At 31.6% G+C, this 26,411-nt stretch overlaps 1 protein-coding gene and 1 long non-coding RNA gene across 9 annotated transcripts in view; both read right to left on the bottom strand.

Annotated features, from left to right (window-relative positions):
- LOC129921226 (SLIT-ROBO Rho GTPase-activating protein 1-like) overlaps window positions 1-26,411 on the bottom strand; it is a 747,084-nt gene that overhangs the window by 699,688 nt on the left and 20,985 nt on the right. The window lies entirely within an intron of this gene.
- Window positions 15,837-25,942, bottom strand: LOC129921234 (uncharacterized). The gene is made up of 3 exons (XR_008773490.1): window positions 24,023-25,942; window positions 21,637-23,980; window positions 15,837-19,896 (listed from the first exon to the last, which is right to left on the bottom strand). It is a non-coding gene; the product is annotated as an uncharacterized LOC129921234 (long non-coding RNA).

Below are 26,411 nucleotides of genomic sequence, written 5' to 3'. Positions count from 1 at the left end.
CAATCTTATTAATTTGATCCTTTTATCACAAACTGCACAATTATTTTTCATACTTTTACTTTTACACCTCACTCCTTCAAAACATTTATTTGTGTGAAAATTTAATAAAAAATAAAAGCAAGCAATTTAAGTTTTGCATGAAAATTCAATATTCCATGGTAAATGTAATTCATTTTTTGATTATTTTTGATTCTCATACGATGTATAAAATATATATGCGGTTCAAAAAAATGCAAAAATTTTCCATGTGGTGCAATGGTACCATTTCAAAAGTGTTCTTTCTCGCTAAAAAAAAAACACCCTTTGACTTGAAGTTTTTTGATGGACATATTTTATTATTTTTTTCTATGGTATATGAAACGTCCACACGAAATTTTATCAACCTACCACTTTTTTTCAAGGAGTACTTGGTAATAATCTGACTCTTGATCTTTGAGTAAAAGACAATTCATAAAGAGTCCAATAACTTTTTACATGATGGTCGAGACATTTTGGTATTGATTTTATTCGATCAGGCGTTAGAAAATACCTCGAAATCATGTATCATATTAACAAAAAGGTTTCATTGCCTATACTATGATATGCAACAAATCGAGTGCAACACAGAAAAAGTCTTGTATCTACCCTTCCGGATGGAATACAAGGTGGCCCAATATCTCAAAATAACTCTTATATTGAGTACTACCAACCATGGTAATTTCATGCTTTTATCACAAAGTGCACGATTTTGTTGCTAAGCCGCCTCACTAATTGTACAATTAATATGTTTTTTATTTAATAATACTTTTGTGTTATTAATAAACATGAGAACAAATTTCATGTATTACAATTTTAATTTTGAAACCAAAAAAAATCGATTCAATTTGTAGGTAATACTCGGTAAGTGTAATAACAATAATAACATACAAAATTAAAGATAAGACAAAAAATAAAGAAAATATACATGGTTTTAACAAAAGGAATTTTATATTGAACTTAAGTAACCAATAAAAGGAGACAAAATATTATTAAAAACAAGAGGTTTATCTACTTTATTCCTTATAGATTATAATTTACTTCAGTTATTGATAATTAGATATATGTATATAAAATAAGAACCTACATTTTTTGTTTAAACTTACTCTATTTGTATCTTATAAAACAACAAACTAGAAAAAGGACGAACAATGTACATAAACGAATTTGTCGTAATCCCATTGCTTGTCCTTGCATCTAGTACGCAATAAAGGCCAATTTTGCCAAAGATTTTCCCAGCGCATAGGTATATATTTTCCTTTTTGGAATTTGTAAATTTTTATAAAAAATAAACAACAAGGTGCAATTTATTCTGGATGAAATGCTCTTTTTAAGACATTTGAATTTTTTCTATTAAATTTCGAAAGAAATTTAAAATATCTGTTTCTTTTAAATTTTGAAACAAATTCAAAATGTCTGCTTTGATTAATTAGATTCATAGGGCCTGGAAAGAGAAATTTATTAAAATATCTTTTTAAATAGAGATTAATCTTTGCTAAATTTAATTTCTCCAATTGTTGCGATTCCTGAAAGGTTCCTTTCTTATCGTTAAATACTTTGCAGCTTCGAACATTTTCGAAGAATTCTGAATCACTCAGGATCTTTCTTTGTTCTAATTTAGAACTTGTCAAATTTAAATGTAATGCCGTTTCAGAATCGCTACGAATTGATTTTAGTCCTTTATTTGAACTAGTATTGAAGCTCGGTTCATCTTCTACTACCGCAGAATCACCAGGTATTTCAGTAAATTTACTGCTTCTTATGTCAGGTTCTACAATTACTGGACCACTTACTATCCTATCATTTTCTAAATTTGAATGTATAGGAACAGAAGTCATGTTATTTAATAATATGTCCAGTTTTGTTTTACCAGAAATTAATTCATTTCGAAATGGTAAGTTTTGTACCCTTTGATCACTCAGGATCACATCGCTTTTCTCTTCATGAGAATCAATTTTGTTATAAATAATTGAGTTTTCTATCACTCTGGAACTGCTAAGGACCTCACTTCCATTTTCATCTTTGAAAATTGTATTTTTATCCACCATTGAACCACCATGGAACACATCATGTACCTTTTTGTCAGATAATTTGTTGTGAGTTGGATTTTTTCCACTCACGTCAAGTTCTCCTTCATAAGAACTTACCTCATCCAAATATAATGCTTTTTCTTTCACCGTATGATCACTCAGGATCACATCAACTTTAGTGTTTTCAGAAATCAGCTTATTTTTATGGAGTAAGGTGCTGTGATTGCCGAGACAAATTTCACAGCCACCCTCGTGACAATCCTTACTTGAATGTTTACCTTTTAAACATTTAAAGCACAATTTGTAAGTCCCAATTGTTCTCCATTTTTCCCTCATACTCAAACTATTAAATTTAGGGCATTGATGTGTGGAATGAAAGGATTTACATCCCATAATGCAATTCAAAATTGAATTTACAGATGCCTTTATAATAGGCTTCTTAAAATTATGACCTGTTATAACTGGCCTTTTAATTGGAGTTTCCTCTAAGGGAATTCGTTTTGTGTGCTCTTCTACAATATGTAGATTATTAGCACATAGCGTTTCGAAAGAAAATCTCCTGTTTTCTGCTTCATTTTGAAGCTTATTAGATCTTCTCAGGTTGAAGTCATTATCACTTATAGAATTCCTTTTGGTATATTCCTCTCGAACTTCTTCCGATAGGCTGACTTTTGGATTATCAAACGTAAAGTTTACATACCACGAATCTTTAGTAGAACTAATGTCAATGGAAGAGTTTTTTTTATTAAAGGAGTCTTTTCCTTTTCAAATTTAAATTTACGATTCCCCAAGTCATAGTCAGAAGCATATGAACTTTGAGTGAAACGTTTTGCAGTCCGGTTCCAAGAGGAGCCTTCCTCTCGAACATTCGAAAGGTTCACCTCTGGTGTACCAAAACAAAATTTAGGCGGAGAAGTGACGGAAGGTTTTTCAAAAGAAAATTTCTCATCAATTCTTCCAATTCTAAAATGTTTAAATGAACAGTCTCCATTTGAAGTGTTGTTCATTGAATTGCTATGTTCTATACATAAAGATACATAGACTTTAGTCAGTTCGCCCTCATCGCCAAAATTTTTGTAGTAAGCTACAAACGGTTGCTGGGCCAAGGTTTTAGACACCTTGAGTGAGTCGGGTGTCTTGACTCCAGCTTTGAAGTCCTCTAAGGCAGCTTTGAATGACTGAAGTCTTGATTGTAAACTTCTAATTTCATCCATCTCTGCCTCAGTTGGATTTCAAATAAAGGGTAAAAGTAAATTTAATTTTAATTGTCTGGAACTTACCTGGTGAATATTCCTCTCATCTAAATTCCACAGTACAACAAATTATACATAATTTACTTTTAAACGTTAAACGTATTCAAAATGATCACGTCGGGGTCACCATGAAGAATCTAACACCATTATTATTTCAAATAAAACGACTGCTCTGTGTCGTGTCTAAAACTGAACTCTTTTATTTAAGTAAAACTAAACTACATTACAGCTATTTCTTATATATAATACAAATATTTCTTAACCTATCTTATCTCTATTTGAATAAGGATATCGACTGTATGATCTGCATCCCTTGTAGACACAACATGCTGCTTCCAGATGTGAGTCATAAACCCAATCTATGCATTCTTTTATTGTGGTATACAGAGGATCAGCACGGCACACATAGTCTATCTATCCCTCCTTACGAAAAGCTACCTGCGTATATTTATAATCTTAACTAGATCATTCATCACCCGTTATACAGTTCCCAACGCGAAGCTAATCATACAAAAAATTGTTCGAAAAAAAGACTTGTGGCACTCGAGGACTGCCGCGGTTAAGCTATTGCTTTGCATTTTTTGTCAACTTATGCAATTATAATTTGTTTACCTACCCTACACAAAACCAATGATCTGATTTTGTATCTACCTATCAATTCATACACCTACAACAACAAGGTCACATTTGAAAACATGCATACACACAATCTCATGTCATAAACTTCTCCAGACCAAAAAATAAGAAAACACAAGAATACTTTTTCTCTTTTCTCTACAATCGCAACGCAACGCTTTACTCGTTCACAAATCACAACAAGTTGAACAAGAAACAGAAGAATGGGAAGAGAAACCAAAACAAAAGAAAGAAACCATTCACACAAACAGCGCCAGCGCTTGCTTGCTCTCGTTCGTCTCGATACATCCAAGCTTCGTACAATTGTACATTCGTACCATGTACACACATACCATACACGTTAAGTGAACCATCCATGTGTGCGGCGTAATAAATTTTCGTTTCATTTTTCGTTACTATATTTTTTGGCTAGCACCCCATCCCAGGCCTGCGTTAAAATCTATGCAATAGCTTAACAAAAGTGCTTCGAACCAAGCCAAAAAAAAAGCTTTCCAAAAAAAAAGTACACCTACATCGAACTAAAAAATTTAATCAACTAAGACTTTAACAAGTTTGCAAAAACTAGCTAAGCATTTAAAAAAAAAAGTTCATTTACAAAAAAAAACTTTCATGTAATTTTACCTACTTAAAACAAAAAAAAAGAAACAAAACAAAACAAAAAGTGAATTAATTTTGTTACAAAATTAAAACTTATGAACCTATAAAACTAAATCGAACTCCTTTCCATTCTGAAGCGAGAATAAAATAAATAAAAAACAAACAAAAAGTTTCAACTATTAAACTAATAAAATCATTCACCAAGATATATTGAACTATTTAAGGTAGTATTAGATCTTATAAGTAAAATTCCAGAGTTCAATGGAAATTCCAGTTGCCTTTTTTACTTTTTAGACAGGATAGACTCATTGACACCTATTTTAACAACCTTTGACTCTAATCCCTTAACTATTCTTTCTGGGTTTGTTTAGAATAAAATCGTAGGTAGAGCAAGAGTAGAGCTTCAAAAACATGGTAGTGTAAATGATTGGGGTCTAATTAAGCTTATTTTGACAGGAGTCTTTGGAGAAAAGGTATCTGTAAACAAATTGCTTGATCAAATACGTTCCCCTCGAATAAAAACAAACATTTAAGATTATAACAATCACATTAATAATTTATTAAGTAGGATTAACAACTCTCTTTTGCTTCAACAAAACCAAAATAACAATAGAAGTGGTCAAACTTTTAACAATAATAATAATTTTTTGCCAAGATACCAATCCCGAAGGTCTAATAGATCTCAAAATACTAATAACTAGGCCATGGATATAACACTTAATGAGGGAAGCCAAGGACACGACCAAAACTGTCAAAATTTTTCCACAATTCGCCAAAACGACTACCCTATACCTATAACAATAAAAACTCCAATCCGAACCCTAAGATTAATTACACCGGCACACAAAAAAAAAGTGTCATGTACCAGAAACCAGACCTATCTTTTTATATGTTTTTGGACACGCTGAATCCGAATTTCAAGTCCGTTTGGTCCGGTCACCCTCCAGTTTTGAGCTGTGACTGCATTTGGTTTGAATTTGTATGACTTTTATGGGGTTTTTTGCATTTTTCTCAAAGCTGAAGGGTGTTCGGGCAAAACGGACTTTAAATTCGAATTCAGCGGGTCCAAAAACATATAGAAAGATAGGTCTGGTTCTTGGTACATGAAACTTTTTTTTTTGTGTGCCGGGGATGAAAGCGACATGTCGCGAAAGTGCCAGCACACGAAAAAAAAAGTTGTATGTACCAGGAACCAGACCTATCTTTCTATTTTTTTTTGGACCCGCTGAATCCGAATTTTAAGTCCGTTTTGCCCGGTCACCCTCTAGTTTTGAGGAAAATGTAAAAAATACCCCAAAGAAGGCAAAAAACTTCCTTTTTTTTTTAGTTTTTGCATTTTACTCAAAACTGGAGGGTGACAAGGCCAAACGGACTTGAAATTCGGATTCAGCGTGCCCAAAAACATATAGAAAGATAGGTCTGGTTTCTGGTACATGACACTTTTTTTATTTTGTGTGCCGGTGTTATTGATTGCGGGGCTGAGTACAGCATAATGAACAAAAATGTATGCAATCCTAAATGGCAAATTCCATCAAGCAATCGCCTCTTAAAAGTACTCGGTCGCAATGTCACCGCAAACGTTGAATTAAGAATTCCATTTTTCAACGAATTTAACGAATCAAATTATTACGTAAATTGTTTAGAATATCACCCTTATAAGTCTTAATCCAATAATAAATTATAGAACTAGATCTCTTATAACAAATAACGCAACCATTCCTTTATATTTCAACGAAGAGGAGGAGTTATATGCTAATTTTACACATCAAAACGAAGAAGTTTTGAGTGTATTTTGTAACGAACAATTCATATCTGAAAATCCTCAAAATCTTTTTGCAAATCATTTAAGCAACAATGATGTTTCAAAACTTAGGTCTTTGCTAAATTCCTTTAAATCCATATTTTATAAAGAAGGTGACCCTCTTTCCTTTACAACCAACCGACACCAAATCAATACGTATAATGACATTCCAATTTATAACAAAGCATATCGCTATCCGGAAATCCATTCAGATGAGGTCGATAAGCAAATTTCCGAAATGTTGAAACAGAAAATTATATTCCCAAGCAGTAGTCCTTACAACTCCCCCATTTGGGTAGTTCCTAAAAAGGACGATAGAAACGGACAAAAACAATGACGGGTTGTATAATTGATTACAGAAAGCTTAACAGTCAGACTGTGGAGGACAGATTCCCTATGCTAAATATAGACGACCTGTTCGACAAACAAGGAAAATGCAAGTATTTCTCCACTATCGACCTTGTGAAGGGTTTCCATCAAATCGAAGTCGACCCACGAGATAGGGGGAAAACTGCTTTTTCGACGAAGAGTCGTCATTACGAGTTTTCGAGAATGCCGTTTGGGCTAAAGAATGCCCCAGCGACATTTCAGAGGCTTATGAACCATGTCCTAAGAGAATTCATAAACAAAATTTGTGTTGTATACTTAGACGATATTTTGGTATTTTCGACAAGTTTTGAGGAACACTTACAGTCTTTAAAAAAATTTTTCAAAAACTTAAAGAATGTAACTTGAAAATTCAAGTGAACAAATGTGTTTTCGCAGACTTATCAACAAACTACTTAGGACATTTAATAGTAAATAATGGTATAAAACCGAATCCAAATAAAGTAAAATCAATAACGGAAATGAAATTACCAACCACCAAAAAAGGTATAAAACAATTTCTCGGTATAACAGGTTATCACCGAAAATTTATCAAGGACTACGCAAAAGTAGCATACCCTATGATAAGATACCTAAAAAAGTCTCAAAAATTAAACGTTTCAGATCCCCAATACATGAAAGCATTCAAAACCCTAAAAACCTTACTTACTTCCGATCCCATTTTGAAAAGTCCTGACTTAAGTAAAAAAATTCATCCTTACTAAAGAATGCATCCAATTATGCATTAGGTGCTGTGCTTAGCCAAGACAGCCACCCCATCTGCTATGCATCGCGCACTTTGTATATAAAATCTATAGTACTATCATGAAGTGAAATTTTTTAGTTTGTTCGCTACCTGAGTGGTCGCGAGGGCGCTTAGATCGAATTCAATAATGAGAGTAAGGAGATGAGATATACATTTCTGTTTGAAATTTGACATAGTTTTTAGTTCGTTCGCTCGCTTACTTTTTTGGTGGCGCTGTTTTTTTCATGATAGTAGGTACTATAGATTTTATATACAAAGATCGCGCACCTTAAATAAACACGAACTTAATTATTCCACCATTGAGAAAGAGATGCTTGCAATCGTATGGTCTGTAAGATATTTTAGAACATATTTATACGGCAGAAAATTTGTCGTTCAAACTGACCACAAGCCTCTTGTATGGCTCGATGGAATAAAAGAGCCAAACATGAAACTCCAACGGTGGAAAATTTCGCTCAATGAATATGACTTTATAATCGAGTACCTAAAAGGGAAAGAGAATTGCGTATCAGATGGACTAAGTAGATTCATAGACATAATTGAGACCAAAGAAACGATCGAAGATGACATCGATATAAATTTGGTTGACCTTTTCAAAAATGAAATTGTTCTAGGTGACCAATGTGATAACGAAGAGGCTATCCCACAAGTTTCATCGGCAAGGAACCATAACGAAGAAGTTATGTCCACTGATGCCACTATCCATAGTACGATGGAAGATGAAACTCGTCACATTTACATAACAGAAAAACCGGTAAATCTCTTTAAAAACCAAATTTATCTCTCTTATGGTCCTAATGAAAGAGTTTCAATGAAAATTCGACACAAAAAAGTTCAAAATCTTGTTCAAATTAAAAAAGATAGTAGCGATCTATTAGAAATTATGAAAAGATCCTCATTCCAAAAGGGCTCATTTGCATTTATTGCGATGATTTGTCTTTATTTTTATTTTTTCAAAAACTTTATGTTAAATACTTTTCTATGAATACAAACCTAAAAATTTTAAGATCCACTTCCAAATTAACGGATATTTTAGACAAAAACGAAATGATTGAAATTATAAAGAATGAACACACGAATAAAAACCACCGTGGTATAAACGAAATGTTTATGGAATTGAAAGTATTGTATTTCTATCCCAAGTTGCAATTGGAGATACAAAAATTCATCAACAATTGTGAAATTTGCAACCTAGCAAAACGCGATAGACAACCACTTAAGATACAAATGCAAATTACAGAAACACCTACACATTTTAACGACATAATCCACATAGACATTTGGTTTCCCCAACGAGGGAAAATGTATCTTACAACGATTGACAAGTTTTCAAAATATGCCACTATTCACCCTTTGCAAGACAGAAACTGGATCGCCATTCTGAGTGCAATCAAGCAAAGAATTCAATTTCTCGGAAAACCGAATAAAATAATTTCAGATGGAGATACTTGCATCTTGCACTCAGCGGTGGAACAGTTTTTGAAGGAAAACAGAATTTGCTTTCACAGAACAACGGCATCTATGAAGACTGGCAATGCGGATGTTGAAAGGTTACATGGAACACTAAACGAACATCTAAGATTAATGAATGTAGCTAAAGATAATTCCGAAATTGATGAGAAGTTATTTAAAATTATTTCAATTTATAACAATACTATCCATTCGACGACAAAGCTTAGACCTTTAGATTTTATCTTAAAAAACATAACCAAGGAAGATATTGAATTCCTGGCAGCTAAATTTCAAAAAGAAAAAGAAATGAGAACAAATAATAAAAATAAAGATATAGGAAACGATCTGAACCAATGCGAAAACATTGTTCAAAATAGAACGGTTTTAAAAAGTAAACCAAAGTTCAAATACCTTGCAAAATATCAAAGAGATGGAAATTATGTTGTTGAAAACTCAGCAAAAAGAAACATAAAGTACCATAGAAAACAATTTAAACGTAAATACAAACACCAAAACTCTAACTAATTATTCTTAAATGTACCTATATTATGCACATAGGTACATACTTTTTTTTCTTTCTTCCTTTTTTTTCCCTCATCGTATCTTTTAGGTAGATCATTTCGTAGAAATTTATTTCTTGTTTATTAAATTATTGCAACCATATTCCATTTAAACAGTTAATGCTTATTTTGATTGTTTTTTTTTTTTATTATTTGGATTTCCTTCCACCATTGTTGTCTATAAAATTTTAATTTCCGATTTTATCTTCCAAATTACTTTTGACAGACTGAAATGTCATTTGAATTTGTTTTGACACTTGTGAATTGAATTTTCTTCTAGTACAGTTTGAATAGTTTGATTTTGAGATTTAGCAAGTTCGATTGGGAAATCTGATCATAGATTTCAGATTGTTTTGCGTGTTTTTTTTTCAGAATTCAATCAGAAAAACAAAAATTGAGTAAGGAAAGTGTAATTTCTTTTTAGCCCAGTCGAATTAAACATTTCAAATGGAAAAAATTAGATCGTGCAATTTTTTTTCATAGGACGATAGAGGGGATCACTGAGAGCTTAAAACCAGTTTTTCGGGAAGATCGACATTGTGCTTAAGCCGCCATCTTGGATTAAAGGTAAAACACGTTTTAGTGAATAACTCGGCCATTTTTGATTTTTGACAAAAATTATATATGTAAAACTTGTAGAAAATTTTATTTTCTATAACTTTTGTCTTAATAAATTTTTCTATATGACCCATATTTTTCGAATTAATTTGAATAAACTATACCCCTACTCAGCTTAAACTTTATACCCGCTTTGATTATAGATTTTAAAATCAACGCAATATGGGGGTGTTTTTATATGTTTTTGGGGATGATAAATCTAGCTGTATTGTTAGTTTTTGCAAATTCCTGAAATTTTATAAACAAAAGGAACTATCTCAAAATCGGTAAGTGTCGTTTTAAAAAAAATTAGTAAATATTATAATTGATGTCTAGCAAGACAATAAAGTCTTTGAATTTTTCAAATCGGTTCATTAATGCCTGAGATATGACCAATTGTTTATAACTCACTCTCTCTTTTAAGCTTTTATTATAAACAATTGGTCATATCTCAGGCATTAATGAACCGATTTGAAAAATTCAAAGACTTAATTGTCTTGCTAGACATCAATTATAATATTTACTAATTTTGTTTAAAACGATACTTACCGATTTTGAGATAGTTCCTTTTGTTTATAAAATTTCAGGAATTTGCAAAAACTAACAATACAGCTAGATTTATCATCCCCAAAAACATATGAAAACACTCCAATATTGCGTTGATTTTAAAATCTATAATCAAAGCGGGTATAAAGTTTAAGCTGAGTAGGGGTATAGTTTATTCAAATTAATTCGAAAAATATGGGTCATATAGAAAAATTTATTAAGACAAAAGTTATAGAAAATAAAATTTTCTATAAGTTTTACACATATAATTTTTGTCAAAAATCAAAAATGGCCGAGTTATTCACTAAAACGTGTTTTACCTTTAATCCAAGATGGCGGCTTAAGCACAATGTCGATTTTCCCGAAAAACTGGTTTTAAGCTCTCAGTGATCCCCTCTATCGTCCTATGTAAAAAAATAGCATGATCTAATTTTTTCCATTTCAGCTTAATTTTTTGTACATCCCGACTGGGCTATTTGAAATTTAAGGAATTAAGAGAATTATTAAGTTTGGGTGCATTAATAAAAAAGAATTGGCGCTGGCATTTTCAAACTAATAATGTAAATTATAATAATTGATTGTGAAAATATGAAAAAAAGAGACTTAAAATTTAGAAACTAAGGCCGGTATTCACCGAGCTTTTCTTAAAAAAAAAAAATTAAATTGTAAAAAAAAAAAAAAATTAAATTAAATTAAAAAGCATATATTATATTTATAAGTAATGAAAAATGAAAAACTAAAGCCGGTTTTCACCGAGTTTTCCTAAAAGAAAAAAAAATATAAATAGTAAACAAAAATCAAAATTAAAAATCATATTATTGTAAGTAATGAAAAATAAATGCAAAAACTAAGGCCGGTGTTCACTGCCCTTTCATAAGAAAAAAAAATGTAAAAAAAACGTAAATTGTTAAAAATGAAAATTAGAAATTATACTTAAATAAAACAAAAAAATATAAATAATAGTTTGTGTAATGATTTGTCAAATTAAGAAGAATTTCAACAATTTTGTTTCTATAACTTTATTTTTTTTTAATTTTTGGAGACCAAAATATTTAATGGGGGGAGGTGTTATATAATGGAATAAGAAGGAAAGTATTTGTGTTCTGCCCCTTCCATTATAAGAGATTATGTTTTCAAACACTTCTACTCGTATGAACCACATACGATGGAAGTGTATCCAAAGAACGTATGTCTCTCTCCAATATCATCTTCTAAAGAAGATAATGCTGGAGAGATCAATCGTGATATCGTAAAGACTTATTATGTTTTATCGTAGTTTTGAATGTTAGTTTTAAGTCTTTAGTCAGTCGACTATTATTCGTCTTTTTGTAAACTTGTTTTTTGTTAAATAATAAAATAAAAACTTAAACATAAAAATACAAAGAAAGTGTTTTCATTAACAAAATTAATACGAAACCAAACTATATTTTGTGCGACTTTGTACATAATTGAATAATTTTTTTCTTGCATTCGAAGGGTGATATTTAGGCCTTTCCAAAACCGTTATTAAAAATGAAATTGATAAGCTGACCTATAATAGAAAAGGTGAAAAACCCGTTTTATTTTTTATCTAAAAAACCCATATTTTAATTTTTTTAAACTGTTTTTGAAGTAAAATTTTATGATCTTTCCAAAAAAAAATATCCCGTTATGATTTTTGCACTTTTAAGCTATTTTTTAAAGTTTTTTGTTGTTGTTTTTCTAGGCATACTTAGTATTTGGGTTATATATTGAGTAATAAATGACTAATCTGAACAAAAAAACCAGTACCTAAAAGCTGAATAAATAAGTACGAAACACTAGAATAACTTTTCTCGGCAACTCCAGATGTTTAAGTGCAATGTATTAAAATATTTTTAAAAGGAAATTAAAGACAAAAAAAAGTTCTTACTTAGATAAAAAATCAAAATCTTTCGAATCCTCAATTGCGATTTAACTTTTTATATCTCAACAATGTGTTAGCATTTGCCTTAAATAAGCATTTATTTTATAAAAATCAATTAAATTTTTCGATGAAATTTTGCATATTTTGCATATATTTAGCTTGTTTTGCATATATTTTGCATATTTTTGGCATATTTTTATGCATATTTTCTGCATATATTTAGCATATAAATGATAAAACGTCTAAATACAAAGTTTGGTATCAATACGATGTAAAATAAGAAAGGATGCAAAATCCGAGGTCTATATATTATTGTAGGGGCTTAAGGGGGGAAAAACCTCTGGCCGACAGCTTTTTCAATAATTTTTTATGAAAAACTGAAAGCACTAATTAAAATTTTTAAAAGAACAAGTTATTACTGACATTATTAAGTATTAATACAAATTTTTTCAAATCAAAAAATAACAAAATGGCGGCTTTAGAACCCTTCAAAGTTGGCGCCTCTAGTTTGCGCCGTGCAACGCACAGGTCCAGGAAACCATCTTATATCAAAAGGGAATTTTTTTTCCGTTAGATGATATTAATACGCATTGCATGAACCTAAAATTATTTTTTTTTAATTTAAATTAGAAATAAAAAAAACGAAAAAAGGTGTTTTACTTACAAAGAAGTATTTAAAAAAAATATTTACTGTACAAATTAAACTCAACTTTTAGGTTCATGCAATGGCCAATGACTCAAGGAGTAATTTGCTCCAAATTTCAAGTCGATAGCTTCATTAGTTTTTGAGTTACGTTGCACGGCGCGGAAAAAAATGTGTTTCAAGAAAAATGCGTTTATAGTTTTCGTTTTTGTACTGTGGTAGGCTCGGAACGCATGGGTTTCGGGACTTTCTGGGGTCTTTTGAGGCTCCATTCAAGGCTTAGACCAATAAAATTGTTTCTTCGGTTGATAAATTAAATTTTTAGGGAAAAAAATAATAATGCAAAAATTAAAAAATTCCAGAGGGTTTTCCCCCCTTAAACGTTCTACAAAGAAGTCCTTGGCATCAAATTGATTGCTTTAACCGTTTAGAAGATATTCGTATCCAAATCGCAATGCATACAAGTCATAAGAAAACTATTGAAATCAGTGGGTATTGGTTTGGATACGAATATCTTCTAAACGGTTAAAGCAATTAATTTGATGCCAAGCACTTCTTTATAGAACGTTTAAGCCCCTACAATAATATACGGGTCAAAATCATGGAGGTGGGAAATTTCGATGACCGAATTCTTAAAAAATCAACTTTGTTTTATGATAAAAATTTCATGCTCAAATGTTCACTTAAGCCATAATTTGTCGGTTCATGAACGGGCAGAGCACAAAAATGTATATTTTTCAATTTACCGCAAAACCCCAAAAATTAGTACTAGAAGAACGTTCCTCGAAATGGTGGCATTCTCTTCAAAATGACTTTAGGGGTCTAGAAATAGTATCAATGTGAATGATACACTATTATTTTCAGGGCCGGTTTTAGAGGGGGGGGCAGCCTGGGCCGTAGCCCAGGGGCGCAAGACTTGAACTTTTACAAAAGTCTATATAAATAACGAAATCTTTCCAATCTATGTTTTAATTATATTTACTTTCACAAAGGTGCCCCAATTTTTTTCTATTTTACTTTTTCAAAGGCGCTCTTAGAAGAGAATAGAATAGAATAGAATAGAATAGAATAGAATAGAATAGAATAGAATAGAATAGAATAGAATAGAATAGAATAGAATAGAATAGAATATAGAATAGAATATAGAATAGAATATAGAATAGAATATAGAATAGAATATAGAATAGAATATAGAATAGAATATAGAATAGAATATAGAATAGAATATAGAATAGAATATAGAATAGAATATAGAATAGAATATAGAATAGAATATAGAATAGAATATAGAATAGAATATAGAATAGAATATAGAATAGAATATAGAATAGAATATAGAATAGAATATAGAATAGAATATAGAATAGAATATAGAATAGAATATAGAATAGAATATAGAATAGAATATAGAATAGAATATAGAATAGAATATAGAATAGAATATAGAATAGAATATAGAATAGAATATAGAATAGAATATAGAATAGAATATAGAATAGAATATAGAATAGAATATAGAATAGAATATAGAATAGAATATAGAATAGAATATAGAATAGAATATAGAATAGAATATAGAATAGAATATAGAATAGAATATAGAATAGAATATAGAATAGAATATAGAATAGAATATAGAATAGAATATAGAATAGAATATAGAATAGAATATAGAATAGAATATAGAATAGAATATAGAATAGAATATAGAATAGAATATAGAATAGAATATAGAATAGAATATAGAATAGAATATAGAATAGAATATAGAATAGAATATAGAATAGAATATAGAATAGAATATAGAATAGAATATAGAATAGAATATAGAATAGAATATAGAATAGAATATAGAATAGAATATAGAATAGAATATAGAATAGAATATAGAATAGAATATAGAATAGAATATAGAATAGAATATAGAATAGAATATAGAATAGAATATAGAATAGAATATAGAATAGAATATAGAATAGAATATAGAATAGAATATAGAATAGAATAGAATAGAATAGAATAGAATAGAATAGAATAGAATAGAATAGAATAGAATAGAATAGAATAGAATAGAATAGAATAGAATAGAATAGAATAGAATAGAATAGAATAGAATAGAATAGAATAGAATAGAATAGAATATTTATTTATCTCAAAATGCTTAAACATATATGTACATTGTTTTATAAATACGTTTTTTGAGGCATGGCCATAAGGGCCGTCAGCCAGGAGATAGCTTAGAATTGTAATAATAAACATTGAATAATTTTAAGTTAATCGAGTTTTACATTTTTGTTAAAAAATCTTCTCTTATTATTTTTTTTCTGTAGTTTAAAGCATATTTTACAAATTTAATTAACTTCTGCCAGTTTTCGTCATTTAAGACTGGGTTCCCTTTTTCAGCAAAGTCAAATCTCATGTGAAAGCATTTGTGTGTATTAGTGAATGTGTTTCGCTCTCTCGCCATCGAATTCTCTGGTTTTTTACTCTCAGGATGTTGGTTATGGTTTTCATTCATTGTCTCTTTGTGAGATCGCCATCGCACTCACGCGTGCGGGGTGACATGCAAATGGATGTAGGTATACTACATAGATCTTTATATGGATATGGTGTTTGTGGACGAAAACTGGTTTGAAATTCAATATTTTCATGAAAGATTTCTGGAGTGTATACCTATTTATTTTTGAAATGAAAAAGAAACTTGTTTCCATGTTGCTGTTGTGGATGGCATTTGAGTTTTTTGTGTATCAGAGAAATTTTTTGCATTATAATAATAATTATAGTTGTTTAGCGGAGAAGCAGGTAGATGACGTGTTATATGGGTGCATTGATATAATTTTTGTCTCGCACTAGCGCGTACATAGTCGAAGAAGCCGACGAGTATAGATCTGTCACTGAAGAACTGAGCAAACACCAAATTCAATGGCACTCATATGAGAACAGAGCTACAAGGCCAATAAAAGTAGTAGCCAGAGGTCTTCAATCCTCGTGCTCTCCCGAGGAAGTAGTGGAAGATCTTGTACAAAAAGGCTTCCAAGCCCTAGATGCAGTCAATCTATTTAAGAATGAGACAATAAAAAACTCCTCTGGAGAATCGACGACAAGTAAGAGGTTACTACCTTTATTCATGCTAACTTTTGATATTAAACAAAGTGTCGAGGAGATTTATAAAGTAAGATCAATCTTGGGCATAGCTGTTAAAATTGAACCACTCCGAAAATCTAAAGTTGTTCCGCAGTGAAAACGTTGCCAAGCTTTTGGTCATACCCAAAAATACTGCAACCGCGAGTTTGCTTGTGTAAAGTGCGAAGGAAAACATGCAACTAAAAATTGTCCGATGAGCAAAGATCAGAAAGCAAAATGTGTGAACTGCCAGGGTAATCACCCGGCAAGCTATAGAGGCTGCCCAGTTGCCAAAAAATTCCAAGAGTTCAGAAGCAAAAATACATCTGCTAGAGACAAACCCAGAAACACAGTTAATACCGATTTAACTGCTGAAAACAATACTAAGAATGAACCGCCTAAAAAAGCTGTTCAAAGTAAAAGCGATGAAAATAAAGCCTATTCTCAGATTCTAAAAAATGTGCGGAAGAATGAAGAGACTTCCATAAAAGAAATGCTACACCTCATTCTTCAAAGAATTGATAAACAGGATTTGAATATCAAACCGTTAAGCGAAAAAGTCGCTCTTAAAAAACAATGATGGACAGAACACTTAAAATCGCTACATGGAATGCAAACGGTCTTTTACAACACTTATCCGAATTAAAAATCTTTTTAGATCTAGAACATTTAGATATTTGCTTGGTGTCCGAAACTCACTTCTCCAATGGGCAAAGTCTAGATAATGTAATAGAAAACTATTCATGTTACCACGCTCCACATCCAGCTGACAAGGCAAGAGGTGGATCGGCGATTCTTATAAAAGAAAGCTTAAAACATTATGAAGAACCCAAGCTTACTAATGAAAATATGCAAGTAACAACTATTAGTATTGGTATGAAAAAGAAAGAGTTTAAGATAGCAGCTATATACTGCCCACCAAGGCGCTCCCCGACAGAAGATGACTATACAGATCTATTAAATCTTCTTGGGCATAACTTTCTTGTTGGTGGAGACTTCAATGCGAAACACACCCATTGGGGTTCAAGACTTATATCAACTAAAGGCAAAAGACTTTTCCAAGCAGGCCGTAAATACAATCGTTAATTCTATTCCTCCAGGTCGCCTACTTACTGGCCTTCCGATACTAACAAAATACCAGACCTTATTGACTTTTTCGTAGCTAAAGGAATCAAACGAAATCACATTAGTGTCGAAGGTATTATGACTTGTCATCAGATAAAGTAATAAAAAGTAATCCAAAGCTTGTAAATAAGAAAACAAACTGGAGTGATTTTAGAGAAAGGCTTTTAAGTTTTATAAATTTAAGATCTCCCATGGATACAATCGAGCAAATTGACCATGAAGTGGAACAATTTATTGCTGATGTGCAACAGGCCGCTGAAGAAAGTACTCCAACATTTTCTAATAGAAGACAAAATGAAATAAAATATCCTTTAGAGATAAGAGAGTTGATAATAGAGAAAAGAAGAGCTCGAAGAAAATGGCAAAATACTAGATTTCCAGATGATAAAACAACGTTTAACCGTATAAGCAACAATCTTAAAAAAACAAATTTATAAATTCAAAAATGATTCACTCAGAACATTCCTAAAGATTTAACGACTTATGCTTCAACCGATTTTTCGCTATGGAAAGCAGCCAAGCGCCTGAAAAGACCGCAGTTACTAAACTCTCCCTTGAAATCTCAAGATGGGAAATGGATCCAATTGTAAGATTAAAAGAAATAAAAAGTATGTGTTTACATCAACTATCAAATAAAAAATCACCAGGTTACGATCTAATTACTGCTCAGGTTATGAAAGAAATGCCTTTGAAAGCCTTCATAAAACTCCAATATATAATAAATGCATGCCTTAAGCAACGGTATGTCCCACACCATTGGAAAATTGCTGAAGTTATTGTCATACCCAAGCAAGGTAAGCCACCTACAGAAGTGACGTCTTACAGACCAATATCGCTTATACCAATTATGGCAAAAGTTTTTGAAAAGCTGCTTCTGAAGAGACTTAGCAAAATTATAGAAGAAAGAAGGTTAATCCCAAATCATCAGTTTGGCTTTAGAAATAAACATTCCACGATAGACCAAGTTCATAGAATAACGGATGTAATAGAAAAAGCATTATAAGAAAAACAAGTCTGTTCAGCTATTTTCTTAGATGTTGCTCAAGCCTTTGACAAGGTTTGGCATGAGGGACTTGAGTACAAACTGCAAAGGGATCTTCCCAGACAGTACTATGAAATATTAAAATCGTACATCTCAGACCGATTGTTTAGACTAAGGTACGATCAAGAATATTCGGAATTGAAGAAAATAGAAGCCGGTGTACCACAAGGAAGTGTCCTAGGTCCTACCCTGTATTTGCTATACACAAGGGATATCCCAGTTGGGAATCACACCATAATGGCTACTTTTGCAGATGATACCGCAATTTTGGTACCCGACAAATGTGTCTCTAGGGGAGCAGTAAAGCTGCAATATGCCGTCGACACAGTCAGAGATTGGACCGAAAAATGGCGTATCAAACTCAATGAAACAAAATCTTCACATATAAACTTTACAAATAAAAAGATAAACAATATTCCAATATTCATTAATAATCAAGCTGTACCTTACGCCAATACGGCCAAATACCTTGGAATGACTTTGGATGCAAAGCTAAAGTGGAAAGAGCACATCAAAAAGAAAAGAGAAGAACTAAACTTGAAATATAGAAAAATGTACTGGTTACTTGGTAACAACTCTGATTTATCAACCCAAAACAAAATAATGCTGTATAATCAAGTACTAAAGCCTGTTTGGACCTATGGTATCCAATTATGGGGCTGTACAAAGAAAACAAATACCGAAATCATCCAAAACTTCCAAAACAAAGTCCTTCGTGGAATAGTTAATGCACCTTGGTACATAAGAAATAGCGATCTACATCGTGACTTACAAATAGAAACGGTTACAGAAGTTGTTAAAAAATACGCTGTATCCCATAATCAGAGACTGCAATGTCATACCAATTCTGAAATGGTGTCCGTCTTGAATACTAGAAACTTGGTGTCGAATACTGCCAAGTGTCTTTTGAAGATTTCCTACCGTCAAAAAAAAAAAAAAAACTAGCGCGTGCCGGCTGACATGGAAATGTATTTACTTACAATATATAGAATGTTTAGGTTCTTATGTGTATGTTGTTTGAGGATGGACTCGATATCAATCCAATTTACTTTCAAAACCTTTTTAATAAAGATTTTTTTTTAAGTCACCAATGTAATGAACTCAGTTCGTAATTGAATCGATTTTGTTTTTTATTTACTTATACCTACCTACATTATTAGGAAACAAAAATAAGGCAGCATTAATAACTTATAAGTTACTTTTTTTTAAACCTTGAAATTAATTTTTCAATTATGTAATCAAAGTTTAGGGAAGTTTTCAAAAATAATTTTCAAGCTCAACACTTTGAAAAACAATGATCTATTTTTTTCAAACTGATATTTTATTTATAAATTCAGATAGGCATTAGCTACTTTTTTGGTTCTGTAGACAATGAAAAACAAAAGGACATATGTATATTATATAACCCCGCACGCACGCGCGAGTGTAGTATAATAAACAATACAACCCAGAAATCAACCTAAACAATGCCGTCTTTACCATAAGGGCACACGGGGCCCGTGCCCAGGGCCCCCATTCTCAGGGGGGCCCCGAAGGAACGAATATTATATTCTCAAAACATTTTTGTCGGTCAGACCATCTACTAAAAAATTTTAGTTTTTATATGGCAGCCAAACAATCAAATAAATTTTTTTCTACACCTATGCGGAAAATATATGTTTTTAAAAAGAAAACAAACTATGTGGCGTTGTATGCGGACAAAATTTTAAATCCAAACCACCAAACCCAAATTCAATTTTCAAAAAAAAAAAATAAGACAGTAATATTTTCAAAAAACAAGAAAAATACCTTTTTTTTACTGTAGGTAAGATTATTTATTATTTATTCATAAAAACAACGAATTCTCTTTCATTATCTTTTTCCTTAAATAATAATTTCGTTTGAAGTTTGCAAAACTGTCAAATTTGTAGTGCGTGTTAAAATCAGTGTAAAAATATGAGTAATTCGTATTAAAAGACGAAAAAGAATCAATTCGTCGGCAAAAAACATCAATACATTTTCCGTTGGAAAACGTTTGAGAAAAAACTATTGCCGGCTCGTCGACGGTACATCAATGTTTTGGTTCAATGGAAAACGCCATGGTACAATGGTTTTAATTTGAATTGCGAATTGCTCTCGTATTTAAAGATTGACACATAAAATTCATTAAATAACTTTTAAAAAAATTGTTTTTCAAAAAAAAAAAAAAATTTATTTTTTAAATGCAAAAATAACACCGGCACACAAAAAAAAAATGTCTTGTACCAGGAACCAGACCTATCTTTCTATATGTTTTAGGACCCGCTGAATTGGAATTTCAAGTCTGTTTGGCCCTGTCACCTTCCAGTTTTGAGTAAAATGCAAAAAACTCAAAAAAAGGAAGTTTTTTACCTTTTTGGGGTCATTGTTGCATTTTTCTCAAAACTGGAGGGTGACCGGGAAAAACGGACTTGAAATCGGATTCAGCGTATCCAAACACATATAGAAAGATAGGTCTGGTTCCTGGTACATACAACTTTTTTTTGTGTGCTGGCACTGTCGCGACATGGTGCTGTCATCCCCGGCACACAAAAAAAAATATCCAAAATAATTTTTTTTTTTAAGTTTTCTTAGTTTTAATGTCAGTAAAAACCTTTTTATGTAAAAATTTTCATTAAAACGGTTGTGTCGTTTTCATTAAGAAATCGGTTCTATGGCAAGTAGGTACCGTTAATAACGGTCCAAAAAATATTTTTCTTCTTTCAAAAGTGCGGCCTTATTTGCAGCAAAACATATTTTTTTTTCAAAGCAAAATCGTTATCCGTTTTTGAGAAAATTGCAATATCTCGAAAACTTTATATTGTAGATATCCGTTGAAAAAGAGACATTAAAATAAAAAGGCAAAAAATAAAAAAAACGGCTCTTGAAAATTACGTAGAAATCGTCTGTACCGAGTTTTTAACAAATCTATCAATCCGTTTGAGCTCTTTTTTTCCAATTCTTCAAACTGAAACTTATAACGGATACAGGGTACAATTATTGGTAGTGGCAACGATTGATGTCTCGATGCACGTATTATTGGCACCCCCTTTACTTTATATGAAACGATATATTGGCACCCCTTTTTAACTATAACCATTGCCTTTAAGCCCACCACTGTACCTACTTATTTTACTAACCAAAAGGGCCCCAAATTCTTGTGTGCCCAAGGGCCCCAGGATAGTTAAAGACGGCCCTGAACCTAAATATGGAAATCAATCATTGTGCACAAGCACATGTCAAATGTCAATACACATTTTTACACACAAACAAATGCATACCACATATCTAATCCTTTACCTATATCCCCGCACGAGCGATGTGAATATTACACAATGCAAAGAATTTCGCTGACACAAAAAAAAAACCCAAAAGTGTCAACTCGCAAGCGCGGATGCGATATTATAAACACGAAATGAATTGTTAGGAAAAACCCAAGAGTCAACAAGAACAAAACAACCCTTTTTGAAAACCAAAGATAATAATCTTGCAAAAAATATCTACTATCTACCTACTCTCTGCATCATCTTCATAATTTCATGAATGATTTCTGCCTGCCTGAGTAAGGAAATAGGAAACAAAAAAAAAAGTATTATGTAAACACAAAAAAAAAAAACAAAATATAACGAGAAAATGAGAGCGCAAGAGCAAGTTTTTTTTCAATAAATAGAAAAGAACAGAAAAAAAGAGTTCATCAGCGCCACCTTATGCGTGGCATTCTTTTGAACTAAATTTGCATGTGTGCGTGATCAATGGAATTTTTAAAGTAAAAAAAGCTAAAATATACACTTTTTCAACAATTTATATTAAAAATACTGTGAGCAAAAACATATATTTTTTTTTTGAAACTGATTTGAAATATAATAAAAAAAAATAATAAAAATAAATTGTGGATGCTTTGACTGCCCCTTCCCCAAAAACAGAATGCAAATATTGGTTTATTAAAATCAAATTTTTAGTGTGTAAATAAAAAAATATTTTTTTTGGCAAACGGGTTGCATGAACAACTTTATTAACTTCTCATTAAAAAATACAAAAACATTTAAAAAATTATCACGCTTTGCCTAACGACTAAAATGCTAAAAAAGTGCATTTTGACACCTTTCCTTCAAATTAACCGTTCAAACTAACTTCAAATTAAATTTTAGAAATTTTATTGGATTCTCCTAATTTCACTTTATTTTTTTCTTTTTGTTTCATCTAAAAACAGTAATAAACGGTAAAGTTATTCTAAGAAGAGTGAGTAAAAAAACATGAAATTACAACAAATAAACGAAGCTTTTTTTCTAATAAAAAAAAAAAAAATCTGTTTCACGTACTGCATGAAAACACATTTGATCATTATAAAACAAAAAAAAAAAAAGTAAAAAGTTTATAAACAACGGTGCCCCAACCAAAATTCTGATTCAATCTAAATTTGCAGGAAAAAAATCATTTTCGACCCTTATAAAAATCGCACAAGAAATGTTTCTAAAATTTAAATGACTCAAAAATATTCGTACGTTTATTACCTTTTCAAAAAAGTACTTTCATAAGATTATCTTATAAACTGCAAAAGTTATACAACAATTAGTCAACCATCTTCCATTAAAATGCTATGGAAACCCCCCCAGTAGCAGTAGATCGTATTGTGTGGAATGAAATTTAGCGGCAACAGTTCTCCTCTTGCTCGAAAGATCATTTGAATATTCTCTGCAGTGAGATGGTCGCTAAAATGATTCGCCCGACCAAGATTATATGCACAAAGAAAAATATGACCCGCTAAAAACTAACAGACTGCCATATTGTTTTACCGTGCATACATTTCATAAGGAAATCTTATTAAAATCAACGATTAATAAGGTTTTTTTAAGGAGATTTCTTATTATTTTTATAGAGAAAATCTTATTAAAATTTGACTGAAACGTTGATTTTTTTTGCAACTTAGCACTAGAACAAAAATCGCGATCAATATTTTCATGGCAGGTTGGTTCAGGTGGTAAGGTGGGCGGCTAATGATTTGAAGTCTCCAGTTCGATTTCCAACCTGGTCATCATTTTTTTTATTTTTGCAGATTTTAAAACAATAAGGAAAACCCGATTGTTTTAATAAGGTTTCCTTCTTGGATGAAAACCATAGAGAAATCGTATTGTTTTTGTTCTATTTTATGTGTTCTATTTTTCTCTGTGTGATAGCTTGGAATATGTTTCCCTATGTAGTGAACTCTTTGCCTATTTATTACTATCCGCTCTGTGTTTTGAGTGAAGCTGTTCGAGCAGGTCATCCAAATATGGTTTCCATGTTGGCAAGTTGTCTAAGGTTAAATTAAACGGCAGCGCACACATATCAGCTAAGTTTTTCCACTCTTCAAACCAGGAACTTTTGGCTTTGATGGCTGAAATAGCGACTTAGCGAGAAATTTTTTCGGTCCGGCTGTAAATTAGCTGGTTATATATTGAAAGTGGAGTTTTAGTAATGTTAGGTATAAAGGTGAAAGACCTGTTTCTATGAAAAGCATGTAGTTTGGTGTTGTATCTGGAAGCTGGAATTGACGTTTTAGATAGTATCTAAGCAGTTTTTCAGTGGTTTCATACTGACGCTATCCCCACGATTGAGCTGCATAAAGCATAATTGCTTCGGAAGTAGCAACAAAAACTTTGTATTTTGAGCTGAAACGGAGGTCCTGGTTCCCATACACATTTTTCCAAACTGTCCCTATCACATTTTTGGATGCCAATAGTTTTTTGGTAAGGTGGTTTTCGATGTTGAGGTTGCTTGATATCGTAAATCCTAAGTACTGGTACTCTTTCACTGTTTCGATTAGATCTTTACCATAAAACCATTTTTCATTTTGAGCTAAGCGTCCTGATCCTCCCCGGAAGACCATCGTTTTCGACTTGTTTAAATTGACGGCGCTCTTATTTTTTGTCCTAAACATTTTGAAGAATGAAGGCGTTCCCAATTTTGGGTTGATCTTCGTTCATCTTTGAATACAAAAGCGCCCCAGTTTTTTTTGAAAAACTAAAGCAATGCTTATATTCCCCCAGCCAATTTAATTTTTGCAAAGGCGCCCCTATATTTAGATCACTTAATCATATCTGGTAATATGGAGATGGAGTGTGTTTATTTTTTTTTTTTTCGGATATGGAAAAGAATAGACCGACGATTTCCAGACTGTAATGAATAAAAAAACAGAACTGGACTGAAAAGAATAGATATCAATCAGCTCAGCTGTACTGTCATATTTATGTGTCAAAACAAAATTAAAATGGGTTAGGTATTTGTAAAGTATTGTACTTTAAAGAATTAAATAGATTAAGATTTACATAGTTGCAAATATGTAGGTGCAAGCACTAAAACTTTCGGTATTTATTATTCTTATTGTCCACAATTTTCATTTATTTGAAACTAGACGCGAGAACTACTCCCGAGTTTATATTTCCCAACTCTTGAAAAATTGACAGTTCTTCCATTTCTCATAAAAACTACTTTTGTGTGTGAGAATAAAAAAAATAGTTAGGAGCCTGCTGAAAGCGTTTATTTATTCGCACGAAAATGCCTCTCAGAAGAGAAATTCTCTTCTTGATTTCAAAACAGAATTCACTCAAAATCACCAATACTTACCTATGTCGTTTTCGAGTGGTTTCACTCAAGAATTCACTCATTCTTAAATCCAATAAAACAGTCCGAATCGCTTCCACTCAATTCTGGAATTTTATATCTGTATTGTTGAATAATCAAATAAATATTTTTTGCTTTTCTACTAAGAAATTTGGTTTGACATTTGATTATTTGAGTGAATTCTATTTTGAATTCAAGAAGAGGACTTTTATTCTGAGCAGCATTCTGTCTATCATATTCGTGCGAATAAATCACTTTCAGAAGGCTTCTGAATGATTCCGGACGCTTCCGGAGAACCAATCGAAAACGACATTAAATAATTAAACGTCTTCTAGTGAAAAAGCAAAAACATTTTTTCTTTTATTTTTCACCAAACAGAATAGAGTGGAAGCGATTCAAGCTTTTTTATTGGATTTCAGAATGAGTGAATCATTGATTGATTCCATTCGAAAACGACATTCATATAGTTGAAAAAGATTTTGAAAAAAATATTGTTCAAATATAACCAACTGTATCTACTGGATCTAGATCTCTTTAAATGTGTTTAAACAAAAAAGTCAGATATAAAGGTAAACTTGTCAATTGAGCCTGAGAAGTAGGTAACATTAAAATTTATTTCTTTTTAAGTTAAACTAATATACTTTAATAAACTGCATTTTGTTACATAAATGCATTAAAAAGTATGCTTTTTTCGTGATTTTAAGAAATTGTTTTAAAATGATTTTTCTTTTTTTTGAGGCGCCACACTGTGGGCTAGAACGCTATTTTAGCAGGAATTAATTAAATATTGCTCATTTTAGTCTTATTCGATAGATAAATGGACTAGCTATAATTGTTCTTTCAAAATTTAGGTCAAAGCATTCATTGGATACATAAAAACATAATCGAAAAGCAAGTTTTCGAAAAAAAAACAAAAAAAAAGAGTGTGTGTACACATGTACACGCGACTGAAGTTATACTTCTCATTCTTCTTCTTCTTCCTTTTTCTCGGCGCTGTTATGATCTCGATGTCGAGGGGATCATAACCTTCCCACGTTACTGCTTCACACTAGTTATCCGCCTGTGGGGTTCGCCGGGTTGACCTCAGAAATCGGCGGCAAGCCTCCCGGTTTTGTATTGTTCCGTTTCTGAGGCCAACTGAATGCTGGTGTTTTTGCATTTGCTTGTACCAGGAGTTTTTAGGCCTACCTTTCTTTTTATTTCGTTAAGTTATACTTCTCATTCAGTTATATAAATGAATTTCATTTGATATTTTTAATTTCTATTATTAATTTAATTAATCCACACTTCGTTTTTTACATTTTTATCAAGTGAACAATAAATTAATTCTTTCATCCTCCTTGCGTCCATGTAGTTTTCAATTTAATCTGTGAAATT

This window comes from Episyrphus balteatus, chromosome 1 (assembly GCF_945859705.1).
Source record: "Episyrphus balteatus chromosome 1, idEpiBalt1.1, whole genome shotgun sequence".
In the NCBI taxonomy this organism is placed as follows: domain Eukaryota; kingdom Metazoa; phylum Arthropoda; class Insecta; order Diptera; family Syrphidae; genus Episyrphus; species Episyrphus balteatus.
The sequence above is the reverse complement of the archived record's forward strand: the minus strand, read 5'-3'. Positions and strand labels throughout refer to the sequence as shown.